The sequence below is a fragment of the Acanthopagrus latus genome, chromosome 7 (assembly GCF_904848185.1).
Source record: "Acanthopagrus latus isolate v.2019 chromosome 7, fAcaLat1.1, whole genome shotgun sequence".
In the NCBI taxonomy this organism is placed as follows: Eukaryota; Metazoa; Chordata; class Actinopteri; order Spariformes; family Sparidae; genus Acanthopagrus; species Acanthopagrus latus.
The window spans coordinates 11,395,679-11,413,115 of NC_051045.1; the positions used below are offsets into that span (position 1 = coordinate 11,395,679).

The 17,437-nt window shown below is 37.8% G+C and overlaps 1 pseudogene; it reads left to right on the forward strand.

The window, feature by feature from the left end:
* The first annotated feature begins 3,803 nt into the window (after positions 1-3,803).
* Positions 3,804-7,516, forward strand: LOC119023542 (annotated as a pseudogene).
* The last annotated feature ends 9,921 nt before the right edge of the window (positions 7,517-17,437 follow it).

Here is a 17,437-nt window from a genome sequence, read left to right on the forward strand (position 1 = left end):
GAGAATTAACTCACATTTCATTTGTCTTTCTTTATTTCCCACAGATAACTACAAATGTAACCATCAGTATAGCCTATTGTATTTTTCCAACTACGTAATTTCAAAGTCTGTGTTTCTAGTTTGCTGCCGCATTGAGTATAAAATTAAATTACTTCTAGTTCAATCTGTAGACAGTAAGTCTGTGTCATCCAGCGACCTGACTCAGGACCAGCTCCTCAGCCTCTGTCGGATGTGGTGGAGGTGGCACCACTTCATATTCAACTACTCAGCAGGATGTTAGGACACAGATGTGTGTTAAACATTATCTGTTGGTGGTAAAAGCTACTACAAGTTAAAATATCCACTGAATAAACGTTTACTTTGTTTAATATGTGAAATAAAACCAAAGTGAGGAGCCATTGCAAGACTGTTTTTATATTTAATTTTCAGCCAATTTCAATTAAATAAAATAGCCTAAAATAAAATAAAACAAAACACTGAACAACATTCAACCACCTCCTCAAAGGCTACTATAAAAGAAAGTCTGCATCTAAACTGTCAGTGATTTTTATTATGGCCACAGCCATGTTTTTTCCCCAGAAAATGTCTGCTTCCTTTTTTCTCCCCTGTTGCCATGGTGAATCACAGTATGGGAGCTCAATTTATCATGGCTTTTTACTAGTTGTCAGGCATGAGCTCAACTCCAAGTTAACATACTCAGAATCGAATTACCTAACTCAGATCAGCTGTTCTGGAGCTGAAAACTCAGAATTTCACTACACAGGGTAACTCAACTCAGAGTTCAGGGTTAGGCTCAGAGTTTGTTGAACCTCCTTTCTGGAATACCCCCCAGGACACTGAATGTGAAACAGGATTCAAGTTATGATCTAAGCTTTGTGGAGGTCTCTATAATAACTCACACATAAATACTTCATAGTCTGACAGAGAGAGAGAGACTTCACGTTGTAACAGTCAACCTTTATGCAAGCCCATTTCTGCCAGTTAAAGTAGGAAAAATAAGATGATAACTGATTTGATGGCAAAAATATTCCCATGGTAAGTCATAACTACAATATAAAAAATGTGATCTCATAATTTTTACCTTTTACTTCTTTTTTAATCTGATAGTAATTTTTCTATTCACAATTGTGACCTTTTGACTCACAATTTTTTTGTTATCGCATAATTATGACTTATGGCAATATTTATTTTGTTTTATTTATTTATTTTTATTTTTTTCAAGGCTAAGTTTTCATCTACAGTTTGTCTTTAACTGACAGAAATGGGCTTCCAGAATGCATAAACTCACATTCAGCTGCATCGTGTTCGTTCGCAAAGCAAAGTTCTCTCAAAAAGTTCCTTTAAACGTACTTTTGTCAATTATATAATTAAAGAAATGAATCATGTATGATTACAATAATGGTTGATGGGAATTTGTTAAGCACAGCCCCCTATTATTATCACTCATACCTCTTATTATTATTCTTCCAACCTTTTTAACTAACAGTGCACACAGACAAAAAATATATCAAAACATGCGGCTCGATCTGACTAGGTATGCTATTATTCAGTTTTCCAGAATATTAATTTTTGTGACGTAATGAATGAATGGGACAAGGTCAAAAAAGTTGCAAATCGTCCATGTTTTTCAAACATCTCCTGCTCTGGCATACATTCACCTAGAAACACCATTCAAACTTTAAAATGTAGGCACAAGTCCTGGCTATTTGAGTTGTATTTGAACGTTTTTCCTACGATGTATATTTTTTGAACGGTGACCCTTGAAAGATGGTAAGTGATTTGGGAAAAATTCAGGGTATTCAATGATTGTGTATGGAAGAATGTTCCTGCAGCAGAGTGCAGGAGACCAACTGACAGAGTGGCGGAAAAATTTTTTTTCCAGAGTTGTCGCCACACGTTTTCTTTCTCCCAATGTATCTACTGTATCGGTAGGATTTATGTTTTTTGAATTATCTGCGTTTAACCAACAAGAGTAGCTCTCAACTCAATTTCCAAAACTGCACCCTTTTTTTTAAACTTGCTCCTATTACCACATTTCTGAAGCTAGGACCACAAAACTTGGCGACTGTGTTCTTTAAGGCCTTTCTGGCTTGATGGTGAAAACATTTGCCGATATCATATATGGTTTTGAATAAATAGCACTAGATTGATGTCCCAGATGTGAGGCTGAAATCACTCTGAAACCAGCTGTCTCAGTCACTGTTGCTACGGTCGAGCGACAACCATCTCTGTGGCAACCAAGATCAGCTGGGCCAACAGAGAGAGTCACAGACTGACACATGCATACAGACATACAGACAGACACTGACACATGCAGACAGACACAGACACACAGTGTTGAAAAGCACTTTGTTAGCATCTTTGTTATATCAAGATAACAAAATAAATGCATTCATTATCACAAAAAACTGTTTTTGTTATATCGAGATAACGAAATAAACGCATTCTTTATCGTGAGAAAGCAATACTTGTTATATCGAGATAACGAAATAAATGCGTTCGTTATCACAAGAAAACAGTCTTTAATATATTGAGATAACGAAATAAATGTGTTCTTTATCACAAAAAAATTATCTTTGTTATATCGAGATAATGAAATAAATGCATTCATTATCACAAAAAAAACAGTTTTTGTTATATCGAGATAACGAAATAAATGCGTACGTTATCACAAGAAAACAGTTTTTAATATATCGAGATAACGAAATAAATGTGTTCTTTATCACAAGAAAATGATCTTTGTTATATCGAGATAATGAAATAAATGCATTCTTTATCACGGGAAAACAATCTTTGTTATATCGAGATAATGAAATGAATGTGTTTGTTATCATGAAAAAACAGTGCATAAAAAAGAAGAAAAAATCCATGGTCGTTCTCGACTTCTGTACCTCCTCTTTGTTTTCCAGGCGAGAGATGAACGCTGACTGACCTGTCATCCAGTTACAGTGCAATCTTTCATATCTCATATACTGCCAAATAATTTTTGAGTGAATGTTTATTATGACAATGAAATGAATTTCACATTATCTCATTTTTAAAAATAAATATTTGTCTTTTTTCTATATTGAAAGTTTTTTTTTCTACTTCTGTATTATTCAGTCACTCATACCCACTGGAATTATTTTAAATAGTTTGCACATTCTAAAGTCTTTTTTATATGACATAACATGAGGCATATTCAAAAATGTGGACTCCTAGAATCTACCCAGCAGTGTGTATGAGCATATCTGGAATCATTTTGTTGTTACAATACTTTTCATTTAAAAACCTCATTAGTTCGAGACTCCTTATCCTTATCCATTTCAACCAACTACTACAGTTAAATGTCATGTCACGTCATTTACCGTAACCGCTTATCCCTTTTCATGGGGTCGCGGGGTGTTGCTGCTGGAGCCAATCCCAGCCTTGTCTCAGGGCGAGGGCAGGACAAGTCGCCAGCTCATTGCAGGGCACTCACTGATGAGCAATGTGGGGTTCAGTATCTTGCTCAAGGACACTTCAGCCCTGCTCAGAGCCGGGATTTGAACCAGCAACCTTCCAATCACTAGTTGACCTGCTCTATCCGCATATTCTAATACAATATCTGAATCACAGCTGCTGTTTTCCTGCTTTGAGTAGGCAGCTTTTACTTTAACACTTAAGGTATATTTTCTAGATTTTACTCACATTCTTTTAAGTAAATATGCAGCACTTTTAATTGTTTAATTAGTAATTTCTTTCAGTTTAATAAACAAACAGGATTAATTAAGGATTAATTAAGCATTTAATCTGTAATTCATACTCAGGAGCAGCAGATGGAGGTAGCGCGCTGGTTGCTAACTGTCGTAAAAAACACAGAAGAAGAAGAGAACAACTGATTGTAGACACCAGAAGGTTCAGGTCGGATTCTTCATAGACAGAAACAACCCGTCATGGACAAGTTTGACTTGGTAAATTTTCTTTAACAATCCGATCATTTAACAACACTGACTATAGACAAGCATAATAAAACATGACTAAAAACCCTGGTAATCAGCATTTAAGAGAGTATAAACAGTAAACAAAACAAAAAAAAGTTTTAGAAGATCAGACACCATCAAATTCAGTCAGATCTACTGTTCAGTGAAGAAAAAAAAATCATTTCAGTTTTGAAATACTCATGAAAACATTCAGCAGTGCTCACTGACTGTTCATTGGCTTTTCAGGACACAGTGAAGGTGCCATCTGGGACAAAGTGCCTGGATGCTGCCTTGTGTTTCCCTGCCTCAGATAAAGACGTCCATATAGCTGTTACTCTCACACGTGGAGCTGGTTTAGACATGAACTTCAGACATCTGGTGTCTCTGGCACAGGCGTCGGCCTGAGAAGGCTTCCTGTGTCTCCGCTTCACATGCAAAGGTTTGAACCTGGGTTACAGAGTGAAGGCTTCCCGTGCTGTGTGGGTAAGCATTTTCGTTCACTTAATATTTCCTTCATAGAATAGTCTTTCTGTGCTACTTTAAGACTCTGGGCACACTTGTGTTTCCTCCCCAGGACTATCTGAAATCACTGCAGAGGTTTAACATCAAGCACATATCTGGTGGAGGTAAGCAGAAACAGTGGATTTACTGTACATTACATGAAATACATATATAAATACATGCGTGTGTGAGTTTGCATCTTAATAACATAACCTCATATCTAACCAGTTAGCAATAAATCAAAGCAGGCAGTAACAAAAAACTGATGTGACATTAGCTCAGTGTTTAATAATATAAAAAGTCACCACATTTCTACATTTCCAGAAGTTAAATGAAGAATACTTCATGTCAAAGAAATACCATTGGGTGAGAATCTGAAAATACTCAGTATTGTACATCAAGTGACATCTTGTCTCAATATGTCCTGTCCACAGGTTGGTCCATGAGAAGCTGTGCTGCTATAGCTTTAGCCCGAAAGCTGAGCGATGAATCGGAGGATGCAGTACAGGGTGTCATCTGCCTGTCGTTCACCCTGCACCCACCAGCATAGACACACCCATCAGCAGAGGAGTGACGATCTCAGGGGGCTGCCTGAAAATGTTCCCGTGCTGTTTGTGTCAGGCACCGTGGACCACACGTGTGACAGGGTGAGGATGGTTAGGGAGTTACAAACATACATAACATCTGTGTGTATGTGGGTTAGGGTTTATGTTTTATATTAGAATATTTGTACATCTTATATATTCTGTCTACCTTTTTTTGTATTGGTCACACTCAGTTTGTTCTTTATATATCTTTTATCGTGATTGACTTTTCTGCATCTGGACATCATCTTTCAAGAGAGATGTCGATGGTTATGTCCCACAGTTTTGATTTTTGCTTTCTGTCTTTGCTCAGGTTCTTTTCAAAGGGACAATAAAGCAAATGAAAGCCCAAATGGAGGTCTTCTGGATAGAAGGAGGCAGCCACGGTCTGAATAGTCGGTGGTGGATGATGTGAACCTACAGGTCATCACCTGGATGAACAAGCAAGGAGCATCGATTAATATATGTTGCAAGATTGAATTTTATTTGCTTTGTTGTACTTATTTAATAAACATTTTTTTTACTTTTATTTGCACAAAATATGGTTAAGGAGTTGTCATCTTTTAATCAAAAGTTTGTTGACACCTTCATCATTAAACCTGTTTTGCTGATCACCTCACAGATGAACTCTTCCCCTGCACAAAACTGATCTGACATAAAATGATACTGCAGCACTGAACACTGACTCAGAAGCAGTGAAGTGATGAGCTCTACAGCATGGGGAAACAAGTATGAAGATATATATTTGTTTTAATAAACATACATTTCATAGCACTCAATCTTAAACAGTGGTGCTATGTTCTTGTCTTGAAAATCCTGTAAATTTCCTGTACATTTTCTTTAGATATTAGTTTGGAAACAACCATCAATGTCAATTTTCTGTGCAGATATTGTTCTGTTTTATTTTTCTTGATTTCTATAGCAGTGGCCATGGAAAGTAATCACCTATACTAATTTTGTATGGTCACCTACCAGCAAAAAGTACCTAAAAGTCATACTTCACTTTACTAAAAAAAGTAAAGATACTTTGAAAAAATATTACTTTAGTAAAAGTGAAACTTACCCATAAGAATAATGCTGAGGTAAAGACACATATGCATATTGCATTTCCATAGAGTAATAATCATACAAGTGACTACTTTATTAAATAAGTAACTATCAGAACAAACATTTAAAATAACCGTCCCAGTCCCCCGTACAGGTAAACCAAATGTGTTCAGTCCCAACAACATTTCGTTCTTTTTACACAAGTAGTATGATTTTAAAGTCAGTCTTTTGACACACAGGGAGTCAGTGCAGTGATTTAAATAACACATTAAACCACAACTGAGACAAACACGCTGAGTCCATTTGGTGCAGGCTACAATGAGGCTGCATACTGTGTGTATAAATTACTGTAGCTGCTCAAAATTATATTGTCGATGCTGACATACCAACATACCGAGACATTATTAAACACAACACATGGAGCCTGTTAGCTAGCTGCGCTGCACTCAGATATTCAGCTGTAACGATGCTAGTATTAACAAGTTAACGTTACACAGCACAATAATGGTGTCATGCTAACACTCTCCAACAGACACACGTTAGCTAACATGCAAACCTGTCTGTAAAAACACGATGATGAAATGACTTAGATGTCTTTATAAGATGGTTAGAGTGTCAGCACCCAGATCTGACAATTAGTGTTGCAAGCGGAGGCAGAGCCGGTAAACTCTCTGGACTTAAAAGCTTTTTAGATTAATTCCAGGTCCAGTTTTCTGTATTATATTCATAAGTAATCAGCTTTTATAACAAGATTTCCTCAAGATTTAAGTACCTTCAAACAAATAAAACTTCACTTGAGGCAACTTTACTGATGTGCAGAAGCACCATTCAGACACAAGGTATTTCTAACTGCTTTACATAAATATACATCACAAATAATAAAATCTGTATCATTAATTCAGCTCGTAAATCCAGCTATTTATTTGTCTTCTGCAATTAACAAAATATTAACATTTCAAACTGTAAATCCCTTTTTAATTTGAACTATTGGATTATTATTTTCATTTTTAATTCCTCATTTTATTACATATTAAAACATCAAATAATGATACATTTATTGTAATTTAGTCTATTTTAGACTAATACTTTATTTTATTAATGCCTGTATTTATTGAACTATTAGTTAAATGCTTGATTACTATCTTAGGTGACACTGGTCTGTCTGTGAAAGATAGCGGAACAAAATGGCCGAAGAGCATAGATATTAAACTGACTCCCTGTCGTACTCATTAACGCCAAAATACTCACTAAAAACAAAGATATATAAATGAACATTACCTGGGCTTATTTCCAGAGATCTGTAATAACTGATCTGTACACCTCCCACACAGACATGAATACACCTGTACTGAGCAGTTAACTGTACACATAAAGCAGATTGGTACATAACAGTTTACTGACCGTGTTTGTGTCCTCAGAGAAGAGCTGCTCCAAACAGACTGAAGATCCCTTAATGGCTGATAATAAACAACAAAGAGTTTTGGAGGGAAGTCCACTACTTTCACGCAGGAAACGAGTGAGACCGCCCCTTTTGGCGAGCACCACCCACATTCCTTAGAGAGGCTGTGGGCGGGACTTATTTTGCATGGTTTACCTGTATCAAACCAGAGAGTGAGACTACATTGCTTAGCTCAGTTGGCAAAACAGGTGTCCCTGAAACATAAGACTTACTTTTGCCCTTGGTTTAAATCCAGGACTGAGGACCAATGTTTGTATTTTGTTCACTGTAATTACTGTCTTGTCAATATAGGGCAAAATATGAATAAACCAAATATTAATAGAACCAACACAGATAATCAATTGTTAATAGGATTAAAAAAGGTCACTTTTTTATTGATATTTCATTTCTTTATTTGGTATTATTCTAATACTTACAGAGTGTAATCAAATTACATTACTTTAATATTGTAATTGGGTGAATTCAGGTCATTTTGACACCTTAGCTCAAGTGTTATTGATTTATGTTCTGTACTTTTACCATAAAATTAATTAAATTAAATGTGAATCATGACTTCATGGGGGTGGACCCCCTGGGGGTGGACCCACTACATATTGTGTGGGAATCTGTTTGTTAACTTTTTATTATCTTGTTTATTTTGTACTGTTATTATTGTTTGTTGTTAAATTAAACTGTCCTCAGGCTGCTGTGACACACAAATATCCATGTTTGCAGGACCAATAAAGGAATTCTGATTCTGATTCTGAGTCATTCACGATCTATGGGATTTTCATGAGGAGGTCAGTGATGTGATAATCTCATCAGTCATAAATAAGAAATGTTTCTAATATTTTATCACATTATGTTTGTGTTGGGGCCAACACATGGTTCTGACGTGACAACGGCCTAAATTGCACTAGCAAAAGAAAGTGCATTGACCCTAATGTCCAGCAGGTGGTGCCAGCTTGACACAGTCCCCCCAGGTTTGATAAGTCCAATTTCCCATTGTCTGAGCGCGCACCTGAATGCATCATCAGTTCTGCATTGACCAGAGGAATGAAGCAACTACGTGCCCGTTAGTGTGGCTACTATGGCAAGCCATTTAATCGAACCACACTTCTATCTGTAATTACATTTTAGATAGTCATAATAACATTTCTCCTAGTCAAAACTGGTATCTCACTAGTCAGAATGGTAATTAAAGATATCCGCAATAACGTTCTTACTAGTAGAAATGTTATTTCAAGATATCTACAACTGTGATTGTTCTAGTCAAAACTAAATTTAAGATATCTAAAAAACCTTAAGAAGTATAATTGGCCGTTTTGGTATTTGGTATAGTATATAGTATAGTATTATTATTAGTAGTATCCAGTTAGTGGGCTGTGCTCACGAGCTCACTATGGACACCTCTATAGCAGAGCTATAGGTGTCCAAGTCCTGTGAATTCAAGGTGTATTCAACTTTTTTTCCTACGATGTGTAGTTTTTGAATGGTGACCCTTGAATGACAGTGAGTGATTTTGGAAAAAATCAGGGTTTTCAATGATTGTGTATGGCGGAATGTTCCTGCAGCAGAGTGCAGGAGACCCACTGACAGTGTGGCAGAGACTCAACAAAAGTCTCAGAAATTTTCCCTTTACATGATGATCCCAGCCACAAATTACACTCAAAACAGTGTTATTTTCCAGAGTTGTAGCCACACTTGTCTTCTTTCTTCCAATGTGTCTACTTTATCGGTAGGATTTACGGTTTTTGAATTATCTGCCTTTAACCAACAAGAGTGAGTCTCAACTGCTATATTCACTCCAATGTAAATCGGGAAGAGGACTTCCGAAACTGAACCCTTTTTTAACTTACCACATTTCTGAAGCTAGGACCACAGAACTTGGCGACTGTGTTCTTTAAGGCCTTTCTGGCTTGATGGTGAAGAAATTTTGCCGATATCATGTTTGATTTTGAATAAATGGCAGTAGTTTGACGTCCTAGATGTGAGGCTGAAACCACTCTGAAATCATATCCTGAAAATAATCAAAACTCAGAGGTTTGTTTGGTTGTTGCCTGTTTTTAAACCTTGTGTTACTTGTGACATCTTAATATGACTGCAGGCAGTAGTTCCTAAATTTAGAATAGGAATCCTCATTTGCACCTGCAGAAAGTCAGCTGGAATTTTCTTTTTTACAACAACAACGCTGCATGACAAACCTAATTTAGCTGTTGCCTCAGATCCACACGGTATGCTCCATTAACTACAAGAGGATCAGTTTGGAATGGACACCTGCTCAGGATGAACCAGCAGATGCTTATTTTGGCTCATGGTGCTCTGACAAATGAGAACTGGAGTCTGGCACCGATCACTAGTCAAACTTCCATATTGGGTATAATAATTAGATCAGTTTCTGGACTGGTGCTTCCTACCCAGAAACTAATGTTCCATTTGAGATAGCCGCGGCTCAGATTATCCACAAAAGGGGAACAGAGATGGACCTCAGTGGGACCTCTGCAGTGCCGGTCCCTGCACACTGCATCATCCTCTCCTCCAGGCCATGTCAGAACTGTGCTGACTAACTGCTTTTACCGGCCTTGAGGGAGCCTAAGACACACTGAATAAAGAACGTTACTGTTCAGCAGGAGAGGGAAACACAATGACTGATGGCACGCTGCTTAGCCTTTGAATAGATCCGAGACGAGCAGCAGCGTTAAAGCTGTCATAGTTAATGGTCTGTGTCTCTACAGCACAGGTGTTCAGATCACTGTTAGGATGCAGGAGTATTCTGCAATGAGTAATTATTTAACATGTATTCTCTAATGCGTTTGGTCAAGTTTTTCCTGTATGTCTCCATTTTATTCAATATTCTCCATTTATTGGACCATTTCCCTGGCGACATTAAACTTTAACTGCTGAAGAAAATGGGCCCCGGGAGCAGAACTGTCCAGAGTTCACAGCCCACAGCGGCTGATCATTAGCAGAGGGAGGTGAGCCCAGCCGAGGACTACATTTAGATTCTGCAAAGCATATCACTCCTAACCAGGGCAGTAACACATACACACATACTGTGCATCATGTACTTACTTGTGTTCCAGCCATGTGAAATGACACGTTACCGTACACAGTGCACCTGCAACCCAGTGTAATTCATGCCCTGACACGTACACCTGCGCATACTGAAAATATGCAACCATGACAAAACGCAAACCTTGTGTGAATGAGGCGAACATAACCCGGGAAACCAGTCATTAGAGTAGGAAGCCAGAGACCTGAGTGTGTTGGAGATGAGATTCAGACCTGCGTATGGCTTTTGTCACTGGTTAATTACATGTCAGAGGAGAGTCATGATGGTTTCTCTCCTTACGTGTCACTTGAAGGGCTTCTCTCCCCTCCTTCCTCTTGCTCTCCCACCGCTCTTCATTTGTTATCTCGGCGGTTGATTAACGCCTAACATTCACTAAATGCATACCCAACATTTCACTCTCTGTGATTAATTGCACTATATGTCACTGATGAAAAAGAAGCGTTTTATCTCCGTGCCCTCTATTAGTTCAGTAAGTGCGAGTCAACAAACATATGACTGTACACACACACACACTCACTGCACGAATAGGGAGGCCAGCACTTAGCCACCTCTTATGTGTGCTTACTCTAGCTGTTATTCCGTCGAGGGAAACACAACTAGAGGTCTTTGTCTGGTGTCATAAATATTGTACCAGACACTACATAATTGTTTGGCGCTAATGTGTGTTTTTTGATTTATAATTAAATGGAAATTAGTCACAAAAAACTTGAGTTTTCTCTGAACCCTTTCGAGCATATCAGTGCTGGTCAAATTAAACTACCCTTACCTAAACAGTACTAACTAGAGATGTACTGTGTGTATAGTACGACATTTGGGATGTCGCTTCTTTACATTTGCAGAATGATAAAGACAAAAACGGCATTGGATGTTTTTGTGTTGCACTTTTTCGAGGTTGATGTGATGGTGATGGAATGGAATGATGTTTGGAAGGGAACTTCCACCACGTCTGCTACAAAGTTGAGCACTTCATTATTAAAACCTGTCAGACGACCGTCTCATGAGCTAATAAGCATTTTGTTCACATGAATTTTACAGTCTTAAAATTGCCATAAAGGTCAGCAAGGTGGCAAAGCAAGACATCTCAGGTTCAATTCCAGGCTCTTGTATAGCGATGGAGAAAAGGCTGAGTGGGGTTGGACAGGTCAAACAGTTTGCTTTTCGAGTTCATGTCATATTTGTGACCGAGGGTGATTTGATTTTTATGTAATATGTGTTACTATATGTAAGTGACATAACTTATGTTACATAAATTACCCAGAACGTAACGTTTTCCTAAACCTAACCGAACCACAACAACTTAATAACAGTCCAAAAGTCTAAATCTATCATAGTATGAGAACTGTGTGTTAACAGGATTTATTTTGAAATAAAACATTACATATTACACATTGCTGACTGTCAAGGAGTGAGAAAGTGTTGATACATCATCCCCGTGTTGACCTGACAACCTGTCCAGGTTGTACCCCGCCGCTCGCCAGATTTAAGCTGGGATCAGCTCCAGCCCTCTGCGACCCTGCAAAGGATAAGCAGTTACAGATAATGGATGGCTATTTTAACAATTCATCAAGTAATCCTTGACACTTAAACTATTATCTAATTACATTGGGTTTTTTAAATTAATCTGGGCTGATTAGCTATTTTTGGTGATGTGATTACACAACCCTGATTACATGTAATCCCAGCATTATATTATGGAGGACTGAAAGTGCCATAATTAAATAAATAAATAGACCATTAAATAATTAATCAAAAGTATCATTGATTAATTCCATGTGTCATTAATTAATTAAAATGGGAATTAAATGTGTCAATATATTTAATGTCCTGTCGCTACAGAGGAACGGAAATGAGGTGTTCAAAGGTATGTTCGAGAGTGTACAAGGCTCCTGTAATAAACACTTTGGACTATCAGTTAGAGAATCTAAGTACCATTCAGCTAGGGATGCTACATCCTACACCTCGCACGCTGTCAGTGGGGCTAGCAGGGGACCGAGCCTTCCACAGCGGTTGCCAATAAAGTTTTGTTTGATTGCATTAATCCATTATCTGGAATCAGTTTGCCTTGATTTGATGTGCAGGGTAACCAATCAGGTGTTATGAACCGCCCATCGACTTTGATGGGTGAGTTTGACAGATAAAATAAATTCATGAAGCACTGCAACACAGGACCATGAAATAATTAATCAAATAGTGAAATAATTATATATGGGTCTTTTTTACATCAAATGAATTGATATTTTAGTGAATTAATGACATTTGATTCCAATTTGGATTAATTAATGACACATTTAAATAATTAATGACACATTTAATTAATGATTTAATGGTGTATTTAATTATTTAATTGTGGCACTTTTAGTCCTCCATATTATACGGGCATGTGATGAGACTGATAGTGAAGACTGTTGCTCCTCATCCAATTTCCACTACATTTTGTTTCCCTGCCAGTCTGTTCACTGGAGTTGAAGTGGCCTTAAGAGAAAACATGATTAATGACACGAACAGGGCGACAGTAGGCTGAACACATTTTAGAAAAGTGACATATTGTTGATCAATATTTTACACTATTCTTATTATACACTGTTCTGCAGGTTATAAATGTAAAATCGTGTGTTTTTAGGTCTGACTTTGATAAGGTTTCTGTTGAAAACTGAGGTCAACATGAAGAGTGACACATAATCTTTACTACTTCTGTAGTAAGAGTGAGTAAAATGAAGCTTCCACAGTTCAACTTCACAGACTGAAAAATGAAATCAAACAGAATGCACACATTATTTGATTAATGCTTTCCTGTGTGACATGGAGGATGTTTGCTCTCTGGCTCTTTTTTAATCATGGTGACAGAAGTGTCTGCTCAGGCTTAAGATAAGAAGCATGTGGCTTTAAGAATGATGTTTGTCCACACGCTTTTTTTGCTCCCCTGGAAGTTTTTGATCAAGATCATCAACCATCCTTAAACTATTTTCTGCCTCACTTGTATCTGCAGTTAAAAACTGTGATCTTAACATCGTTTGATTTTCAAACTGTCACAAAGGTCACCTGACTCACAGAGAAGTGAGGGGGAGTTCTGAGAAAACTCTTCATTGACGTCAATTGCTTAATTGATTAAATCCTTTTACCATGGTTATCGACTTATTTTAAACCACACAAACATTGTCATTCAGAGCTTGTCTTTTGTCACTGGAGTGTTGGCGTGCTCCCAGTTTTCAGTCAGAAAACTGGAGGGGAGGTCTGCGTGTGTCAGCCTTGACACTCATCTTATCACAGTCTTTCACCACTTCACCTCTCCTCTCCATTCATACTCTAAAAGATTATGAAACAGCCCTTGGCCATTGTTGAACACGTCAATAATTGTGTTCATGTAGGGCAGATTTTTATTTTTTATTTTTTTACAGCAACACAACACAGTGAGTTGTATGTGAATGCATAGATACGTGATTATATAAAATAGACACAATAGCGGCCTGGCAGGTGTCTCTCTCCTGCCACAGAAACCAAATCCTCGGTTTGAGTGTGGCTTCTAAAGACAGGAAACAAATAATAGAACACAAAATTGTCTTTTAATCCTCTTTCCATCTTAGCAACCTGCAGCATGAATCAAAAGATTTGAGTACATGTATTTTAACTGAAGCCACTTATTCACACTGCTTTGTTGTATTTTATTATAGTTCAAGGCAAGCTTATTTATATAGCACCATTCAGACACAAGTCAATTAAAAGCTCTTAGAACTGCGTTAAAACTAAGACATTAAGGAGAACATCAAAACTGCATTCAAAACTTAACCATAAACAAGAGAATAAATGGTTAAAGAATGAAGCAGTTCATAAACACATGTGGGTGGAGGCAAAAGAAAACTTCTAACTCGGGAGATTGAACTATGTCTAAGACAGATTCTCTTTGACAAAAAATAAGAATAACAATAACCATAAAAAAGGGAGAAGAGAGACAATCATTTCTCAGTTACATATCTCAGCCACACATCTATGGAATGTGACATGATGTAACCATGACACAAAGCGTGTGAGAAGAAAAGGAAGAAGACAAAGGAAGGAAATGCAGCTGTGTATATTATGAAATAAAAAAGAAGGCCTTTGAATCATCTAGTTTGAATGTAGAGTGCTCTGAGAGGAAGCTAGTTATCTTAGTCTCCAACTACACATACTTTGTGGCTCCACAATAAGAATAGAAAGTAGAGACAAGTGCTGCACACCACGCACTTCTCTTTTCAATGCGATGACATTTTGTCCTAGAGCCTTCTTCAAGATCACCAACCAACTTTTTTTGTGACCCTTTTTCTCTATTTTCTAGTCTACATCCAGAGATCAGCACCTTATTACAGACCTTGGCGTGTATTACGCTTCTATGATACCCTGTAAATACAGTACCAAAGGAATCAAGCATTTGATTACATTCCTTTTTTTTTCCTGGTGTTGTGAAATAAGTAAGTAAGATAGAGTAAGATAAGTAAGTAAGATAAGTCGCGATTGTGACTTGATTTTCTAACCTAATAAGCAAAAGCTTGACACTTCTTTATGTTGCAGCTTTCTGTCTGTTAAGGATTAGTTATCTGTTTCTCTCTTGTCGCAATGCTGTGCTAGTGCTCTGCTGAGGTTTAGGCACACAAAACACTTGATTAGGGTTAGTAAAACATCATGGTTTGGCTTCAAATACCTGTGTCATTACAAATAAGTGACTACAGATAAGCGAATTCTTGTTATAACGTCAACTCCGCGTTCTCCACCTCCCGACATGACAGTCAGCTAATTAGCATACAGTACAATGTGAACATGATATGCCGCTTTTGCTACAAATGTCAGAAACAATAATTGCAAACTGTATTCCCTGGTGATGGGGCTGGATGTTCTGCACACCTCTACCACATTTACATATTTATAGTTTTGTTGTATTTTCTGTGTGTGTAATTTGAGTATGTCGCATTCAAGGTTGTTAAATACCAACGTTTTGTCACATCACTCATATAGACGCTAAAGATGATACAGTTTGTGTCATTTTACCATTTGTATGAGATGCTCCAGGCTTTCAATCAACTACAATTTAAAGCCATCCACATCAGTATGAGATGCTTTGAGCATCTGCTTCTCAAGTGGTGCCAAGCAGTGGGTAACAGACCGGACATTCACCTGGGAGACTGGGGTTTACTGTGCCTTGTGAAACCAATCATGGTGGATCTTTTGTGTGGAAAGAGGCCTGTGCATCAACTACAGACACCAAAGAGTACACTATGCAACTGATAAGTGTGACAAGTTGGTGTTTGACAATCTGTTGGTATAGAACATATTTCATAAAAACTCCTCACTAAAAGAGAGTAAACCATGTAAAAGCCACATTATATTCTCACACCAATCCTTCGAGTTTTCTCCTAATAACATTTCTCAGATACATTCTATATTCAGCAGGAACTCTTCCCATTCACAGTTTTATCAACCGTAGTCTAGGATACAGCATCTCTATTGGCTGGAGTCCCAAGCCCTTCCTCCGGACACTGTGACGGCATGCTTTATGATTCAGTGTGGCAGTACACCATGTGCTCGATCTATTCAATTTTATTCCCATGTCCCCATTATCCTTTTTGCCCATGGGACTTGCCCGTTGGCTTCCTGTGGCAACTTGGACGGAATTCAAAAATCTGCTATCGCAAAATGGCTGCATTTTTTTCCCCCCACCTGTCCAAGGCTCGCCAAGGGCGACTGAGTCATCACTTCAAACGGCATTGATTGTACCCTCTCTCTTTGCTCTGCAATAGTGGACTGACCTTCCCGCTGGCAGCCATGGGAATGTTTTTATTGCATCTGAACAACCAGTTTAATTATATTGATTAACCATGGATTAAATATGCATAGTGTCTCAACTACTTCAATTGTTTTTCGACATTTGTACTGTCATTATCTATCAGGACTACATATAGCGAAAGGCAAAGAAAACAATTACTTTCTATGCTCCAATATGTAAATATGTGTGTTCCATCTTACCAACAACAAAGTATTGGTAAGGTGTGTCCCATCTCAATGACATTGCGAGTAGCTAACCTTGTACTTCTGCAAAATAACACGTGTTGTTAATAACCATTACTTTTTTATTTTGAAATCTTTAATTTTTTTTCTCAGTAGAGACTTGTGTTACTGATATTTAAGGCAGCAGGATGTAACTTCCTGAGATGCAACAATCGTTTCTCTTGCTCCAGAAAGGCACGCCTGATAATAATATTGACTTTATCTATATAGCACCCTTAAAAGCAGAGCTTACAAAGTGCTTTGACAAGACAATAGAAATAACAGGAAACTCAGCAAGACAGTGATAACAGAACAGACAGTAAACATAAGCCAGACAGAAAAAAACCCAAGACTAATAAGCAAAAACAAGACAAGGCACAAACACGAAAAGTCAATATGATAAAATGCAAATAAAAAGGAATCAAAGCATTAAAAAGAGGCAAAGTCACATATGGGGAAGCAGGTTGTTCCAAAGCAGAGAGGTCCTGATGGCTTGAGGATTGATTTTGGAACGACCAGAAGGGCCCCACCTGAAGGATCTGAAGCTGCCAACAGGCTCATCCTGGGTCAGCATTCCTGCTATCTTGGGAAAAGACCCAGATGTGCTTGAAAAAAGCGATCGGTAAAATCTAAAAATCAATTCTAACCCAGACAAGGAGCCACTGGAAAGAAGCCAGAACTGTTACCTGGGACAACCCTCGTGACATTTGGCAGAGAGGCTGAGTCATTGTGGATCATCACTGCTACAGCAAGAAATGCCCGTTTAACATTTTCTTGTTACTTAATCTACAGATTGTGCAGCATCCAGGTGTACTGTAAGGGGAAAATACAGTAAATGGCC